This window comes from Bacillus rossius, chromosome 3, assembly GCF_032445375.1.
Source record: "Bacillus rossius redtenbacheri isolate Brsri chromosome 3, Brsri_v3, whole genome shotgun sequence".
Classification (NCBI taxonomy): domain Eukaryota; kingdom Metazoa; phylum Arthropoda; class Insecta; order Phasmatodea; family Bacillidae; genus Bacillus; species Bacillus rossius.
The window spans coordinates 40,708,220-40,715,816 of NC_086332.1; positions in this window are offsets into that span (position 1 = coordinate 40,708,220).

Genomic DNA, 7,597 nt, shown 5'->3' on the forward strand with positions numbered 1-7,597 from the left:
GTCCATCCAAATAAACTGCACACAATTATCATATGTAATATGTGCTGCAAAAGCATGGTACAACGCAGCTAGGTTAGAATTAGTTGTGTGCGCTTGTTTAGCAATTTATTAGTTTATAATCGTATTATTTTCAGTTATTCTTGACCCAGATGTTAATAATGCTTCACTGCTGTAAACATGTTATCATTGAGATTTAATCCATAAATAAAATATTTACTGCTTGATATCTTAAAAGATGTTTATATTTACATAAAGTTTGCTACTGAAAATATTGATTGCTTTAAAAGTGCTTTTGTTGCAAGACTTAAGACTTAAAATAATAACTGGCCTATGTCAGTACTGGTTAAAAAATGCTATTTATTTTACAGAAAACCTTAAAGACAATTTTTCTTTTTCTTTAATAATATCACTATATCATGAATAAACATTTTATATTATGATCTATAATTAGGAATGTGAGTCTTATTTGATGGCACAGCTTATTCAGGTAAATACTAAAAATACAGTATTTGAGCCAGTGTGCGATTTCAGAAAAGTGGTGTAAAATAATGGGTTCTATAGTAGATAAGACTGTACCTTTTATTTTTAAACTTTTTACAATACTCTGCATTCTTATCATCATTTTTTGTGCACGTGTATTGCGTATTGTTTGAACGTTTCCTTTATACGTACGTACTAGATTTGTTTTAATACAAGTATGTTGTACACTATAGTTTTGTATTTTGCATGTAGTTACGTTGTGTATTTGTAGGGACAAGATTTTATGGTTTCATTTTTAGGCCAAATTAATTTATAAAACAGGGATTTTGGAGTACACCAGCCCCTCGAAGTAACGCTGTTCGATTAGTGCTGTTTTGAAGTAACAACGCCAATTAATTAGGGCATGATTTGAAGTAGCGCGGTCATATATTCGAAGTAGCGCTCTTTCTCGTCCACATAATTTATTTTATTTTCATACGTGCACAATGTAACAAACAAAATGCAACAAATTAAAAATAAGACGGCACTTGTGTAACATAAACATTATGACGAATCAAAAAAAGATATTACCTTTTGTCCTTTTTATGTAATAGTTATTCACTTCCATTGCATATTTTAAAGCCTAATTAAAATTGCACAGTAAATAATATTTTGTGAATAAATTTTCCGATGCCTACGTGTGTGTTTAGCTAATGTTTATACATACTACGCCATCTTGCAACTCAGTAGCAGCTCTAGTGGGAAATGCCGGAAGCTTTCGAGGCTAGTTCACATCTTGCATGACAGGCTGCGCTGACTCCTAGTCGTGCGTACACGAAGTTACTCTTTTTTTAGAATTTGTGATTTAAATCTATATATATAAAAATTTAGCTTCCGTATGTATTTGGCCGCTAAACTCGGAAAGTATACGATGGTTTGGATTGAAATTTTTACAGAACATTGCATCTTAACAGAAGAGTGTTTATATGAAATAAAAGTTTGGGAAAATCCACCGGAAAAGTCGGAAAAAAAAGTTTCTATAACTAAATATCATGGTCACCCAACTTAGTTGTGACCACGCTCGACGATGCTGTACCATATTGTCGAAGTTCAAGCACATCAGGCTACTCGACCATTGTGCCTTGACGACTATAATTTACACAAATATGTATATATATATATATATATATATATATATATATATATATATATATATATATGTATATATATATGTATATATATATGTATATATATATGTATATATATATATGTATATATATATGTATATATATATGTATATATATATGTATATGTATATGTATATATATATGTATATGTATATGTATATATGTATATGTATATGTGTATATATATATATATATATATATATATATATATATATATATATATATATATATATATTTCAAGAGAGAATAAAAAACTTTATTTAATTTGAAAGTATATTCTTTCGACTCTATTGATAAAAATACGTTTAAATTAAAAAATATTCAAATTTTTGGAGCACAGTAAAAAAAATGCATTTAACCACGAATATGCGAGTTAAACTTCAGAACGATCCAACAGCAGTCATATTTTCAAGACAATTAATTGAAGTTGGTAACGGCACTGTACCTACAAATCCAGAAACAGGAAAAATCAGCTTATCATCTGATTTATGCAACATCGTAGATTCAAAAGAGGAATTAGTAGACAAGGTATTCCAAAACATCGAAACAAAATTCAAAAATCATGCATGGTTGAGCGAAAGAGCCATTCTAGCGGCTAAAAATGTTGACGTACACGATATGAACAATAGTATTATAAACAGAATCGAAGGTGAAACAATGACATACAAATCTATTGATTCAGTAGTGCACCAAAATGAAGCAGTGAACTTTCCAACGGAATTTCTCAATTCACTCGATGTTCCAGGATTACCACCACATATTTTGAATTTGAAAATTGGTGTGCCAATTATATTGCTTCGAAATAACTGTCAGCCTAAATTATGTAATGGTACACGATTAGTAGTTAAAAAATTAATGGATAATCTTATTGAAGCAACAATTTTGATTGGACTTCATAAAGGTGAAGACGTATTACTTCCACGAATGCCACTTATTCCGACAGATATGGCGTTCGAGTTCAAACGACTTCAATTTCCAATACGCCTTGCGTTCGCTATGACCATCAATAAAGCACAAGGACAATCTTTGCAAGTGTGCGGTTTGAATTTAGAAAATGAATGCTTCTCTCATGGACAGTTATATGTCGGGTGCTCCAGAGTCGGTAAACCATCTGATCTATATGTTTATGCAAAAAATGGGAAAACAAGGAATGTAGTCCTTCCATTAGCTTTACAATAAAAATATTTAAGCTAAACACATTTTTATTTCTTCTATTACATTCCACAGCCATGCACAGTAAAATATTAAATTAAACAATGAATTAATATTAAACTGTGCCACAGCAAAGCGTGGCCGGGTTTAGCTAGTATAGTATTATTTTAGGTTATTCGAACTTTAAATGCAATTTATACATTTATATTTTTCTTAAATTGTATTTAGATGTGTTAACAGTATGTAAATACGTACATTTAAACAAAATAAATGTCATATAAGGAATAGTAAACAAACGGATTTCAGTGGCTGGAGAACAAATTATTATGAATAACATGCACTCTTATGGCAAAAACGTATTTGATTAGCGCTGTTTTGATTAGCGCTCTATTTTCCTGGAACGAATTAGAGCGTTACTTCGAGGGGCTGGTGTAATTGTTTTTATTTTGTATGAACTCTGTTCACAATGATAACACAATTTTCAACAAATATGACACTTACTTGTCAGTGATGCTTACTTCATCGAAACGAAGAGTCATCATAAATCAGCAAGTATATGCATGTTTATAAAATGTTTTAATGTCAAAATAGTTGCAATATAAAAACAAAAATTCCAATCTATTTAGTAGGTACATACATTTTGGTACCAACTCCATGCTAAATAAAATACATTCATTAAAATACATACATTACATTTTTGTAATCTAAATTATGTTTTGATTAAATAATTTGTATAATTTCTTGCATTTCGGTGCTTGTATTGACATGCTTTTCGGTGTTATTTCGACTTTTATCGTAATCCACCATAGTCTCTTGTCCCTATGTATTTTGATATATTTTCTTGTTGCCACATAGCATGCCCACCTGCATACACACTATATTTAGTATCCCTCATTAGTCATTATGCAAGCCCTGAAGAGAACATGATGTTTGCACAGGGTATGAAATAGCATTTTGTTATCATGAATAAGAAGAACATCACTGAAGTAGAAAGCACATCACGTATCACTGAGAAGTTCAGCTGTTGTATGAGTGTTAAACTCCTCCTTTCACATACTTTTTGATAATTGTTTTGCAACTAACAGGTGGGCATCATACATTGAATATTGTTCCTTTTGAATGTTTACTTGAAATAATAATTGAAAGACTATTAATAATTAATATATCTGTTTATTTGTATGCAGTGGTGGTTATATTTTATTTTAATATTTTATCATATTATAATTTTATTAGTTAAAACAATTAAGTGAAAGAAAATATTTACAGTTTTGACTATGATTAGAAGGTATGTGCAGGTTCGTAATTTAATTGATTGGTTATTGACTTCAGGGGTGTGATCAATGGAAATGCTTTAGTATAATATTGTATAGTGATGTTGAAATCTTTTGTATCGACACTGCAGACTGAAATTTCGAAATTTTACGGACTGGATTTCACGTTTACCATAAATAAATAGTTCCTTGCACTAATACTTGCCACATGTTACTAAAGAATACCATAAATGATACTGTGATGCACTTTGCTACAATTTTGGTAGATACTTTCATCTGCTGTTCCCATGTTTCTGCGGTTGTCCACAATAACCACTTTATTTTGCTGGGGCTGAATAATTGAAAATGTCGAAAGTCCTGTGTGTTGCACACAAAAGATTTGTGTGATATCTTTAGACTATAGACAATGCCAATTTTTTAGTGTTTTCTTTTAAGGCTGAGGTAAAAGTAGTATAGTTACAAATAAATGCTAAGGGTAATGTCTTAATGTTTTAGGATGTTAAACGAAACAGTAGTTTATGCTTCTAAAAAAAAACCTTTTTGAGCTGTGGAGCTTATATGTACGTAGGGCTTGTGTTGTCAAGTTGACGTCAGAGATCATCAATTCCTCCCCTCCTTTGTCTCCATCTCAGGACCTTGCTCATACATCTTCCTCTCTGGAAGTGTGCAGTGTGCTAGACCATGCTTGCAGGGGTGAGAACCCTTTAAGTTACTAAGAGCTAGCACAGCTCTCATAGTCATGATTTGTGTCCAGAATGTATGTTAGTGGAATTTTTTCCTGTCAGCTTAATGAAAACAAAAAAAAAAAAGTTTAGAGATCTTTTTTGTTCTTGAATTCACAACAGTGTCACTCATGTCCATATTACAATGGGTTTTAATTAGTTATAAGTTCTGTTAGTTGAATTTCCAGCAGTTAGACGGATATGTGATGCATGCTCTGGTGCAAGTATATTTCAAATTTTAAAAGTGGTTGTGGCAGCATCCAAGCCAGGAAGTATGTCACAGCAGCAAGAGACATCACCCTCAGTGGCCATGAGAGATTCGAGGTAAACTGTGATTACTGTCTACCTTTCACATAGGAAATGGTGTTCAAACTAAATACACTAAGTGGATCAGAAAAAAAAAATACATGTGTATATGAGCCAATTTACAAAACTGTAAAATTTTGGCTACCTACTCGCCTTAAAGAGTTCAGTGGAATGCAGGTGCTGTGCCAATTTATCCTTTGCAAACATTAAACATGTGTGCCATTTATTTTATATTTTCTCCACAGCAAAAAAAAAAAAAGTGAGAAAAGAGTCTTTCAGTTCTCGCCAGTGATGTGTAAACATCTAACCTGGTAACGAGCAATTTTATGTTTTCTCATTTTGCAAATACACTTATAATATGAAACTCGGATACAAGATGTAACGTAGAATTCTTTAAAATAATGTAGAGCATGATAAATGTACGCAAATTGTGTTTTCAATTACATTTCTGGACGCAAATCACATGTAATTTCCGCACCCGCTGCTAGAATTTGCTGCCAGAGCAGCTATGTCCACTTTAAAATCATTCAGTGTGCATAGAGAAATTTCAAACTATAAAACTAAACAGCTCTGATAAAAGCGACGAAAAGGAAACTTTAAAAAAATTCTAAACCCTGGCTTTGGACCTGATTTTTGACAAGTAATTTTATTAAAATACTTACCAGTGTAAATCTATTAATCAGTTAATACTATTAAGTTTTCCTTTGTCTTTGTGAGCTTTGGGTCATGCCAACAGCCACAGATGGCATCACTGGTCGTTTCAAATTTCTGTTCTTTGACTTCTGTCGCATTCACAAAATTACTTCCACCAATGTTGTATACCGAGAGCTAAGATGTTACACATTAAGAAATGCATATTGATTAAGTAATAATTATAGAAAATTTAGAAATGAATTATAGTAGAGAGAAAGAGAGATTGATGTATGTTGCATGCAATGTACTTTAGGGATTTTTAAGTGACTGAAAATTTTTTTAAGTGTTAATTTTTGTAACCCAGTAGACATGTAAAAACAAGCAATAATTTTATAAGTACGGAAATGTGAGTTTTTTAAAATGTTATAACCAGTCTGGCACATCTCCCTCATGTTCATAAACAATTCCTCAGTGCCAACTGTGAAATGATGTTACTAGGTGCTGTAAAGTAGTTGTAATTAGTCATTCATGGTAGTGAAAATGAACAAAACTGTAGCTGTTGTTTAAGGAACCAAAGTGCTAGTGAGATGAATTTGTGTAACTAACTACAGTAAAACCCTCTTAACAAAATTTCCTGCATAATATGTTTAAAAATAATTAAGCACCTGACCTATTAATTGCATAAATTTTCTCTGTTGATAACTATACATTTCTAAGTACCTTGAGAAACTTCCTTACAGGGATTTACTGTAATTATTAAAACACGCGCTCTCCAAATCTACATAAGTTGTATTTGAAAGAACTTATTTTTAAATGAAGAGCAGTGAGATTTTTGTACAGCAAAAACACATATATGTATTATGTGATTGATAATTTGGGCGAACAAACAAGGGGAGTGTAGCATGGTTAAGCATTAACCAGTTCCATCTTAGCCACTGGTACTCGAAGTTATGGAAAAAAGAAAAATGTAACCAACCAAGATGTTTTACATTATTTGTAATTTATTGTTAGTGTTGGCATGATGTAGAGATTAATGAACAGTTTTTTTTTTTTATGTTCCTCATCGGTTATTACTCATTTCCCATTTCCCCTTAGTCTTCTTCCAGTTGTACGTGTGCCGATAAAGGCAAGCAAGGAGTTCAGTGAAAAGACCAGCCATGACTGTAACAGTATTGATCTGATGTCATACCAAACTTTCAAAATCAATACTACTTCTATCTTCATATTCTCTATACAGAAGTAAGAAATAGTTATTTTTGAGCATTTGCATTATTTTCCTCAAATTTCTTGTTAGTTGTGAAACACAAACCTTTCCTTACTACTATGCATTTCAATATAAGAAATGATACTGGATTCTGATACTGTACTGCAGTAAATGATAACCTATTATGTACTTGGCTTGTAGGATGGAAAATTCCATTTTCTTTTAATGCAATCACAATACAGTCCAGGTGTGGACCTGTAACCTATTGCTGGATTATAATGTCAAGTAGGTATAACTTCACATTCATTTAAGTGTAGTGACAGTGAGCTGAATCACAGCATCGTAACATTGGTGTTGCTTGATACGTTCCAATAGTGTTGTATTTCAGTCGTAGTACCTGCTTAAATAATGCCTTGTTGACTTTACCCAAAAGCCTGTATGTGCAATATTATAATACTACGTAGTTATAAGTATGTTAGATTGTACCAAATATGCAGCACTGTTGATATTATTCCATGCTTGCCAAGAATAAATTAAATTGTGGGTAGCTTTGGTCTTATTATAAAAATAAAGAAATAAAAAAAACATTAAAGTTTCTTTATTCTTGTCTGTGTGATATACTGTATAAACAGAAAAATTACAAATTATAGCGCAATTTGGATG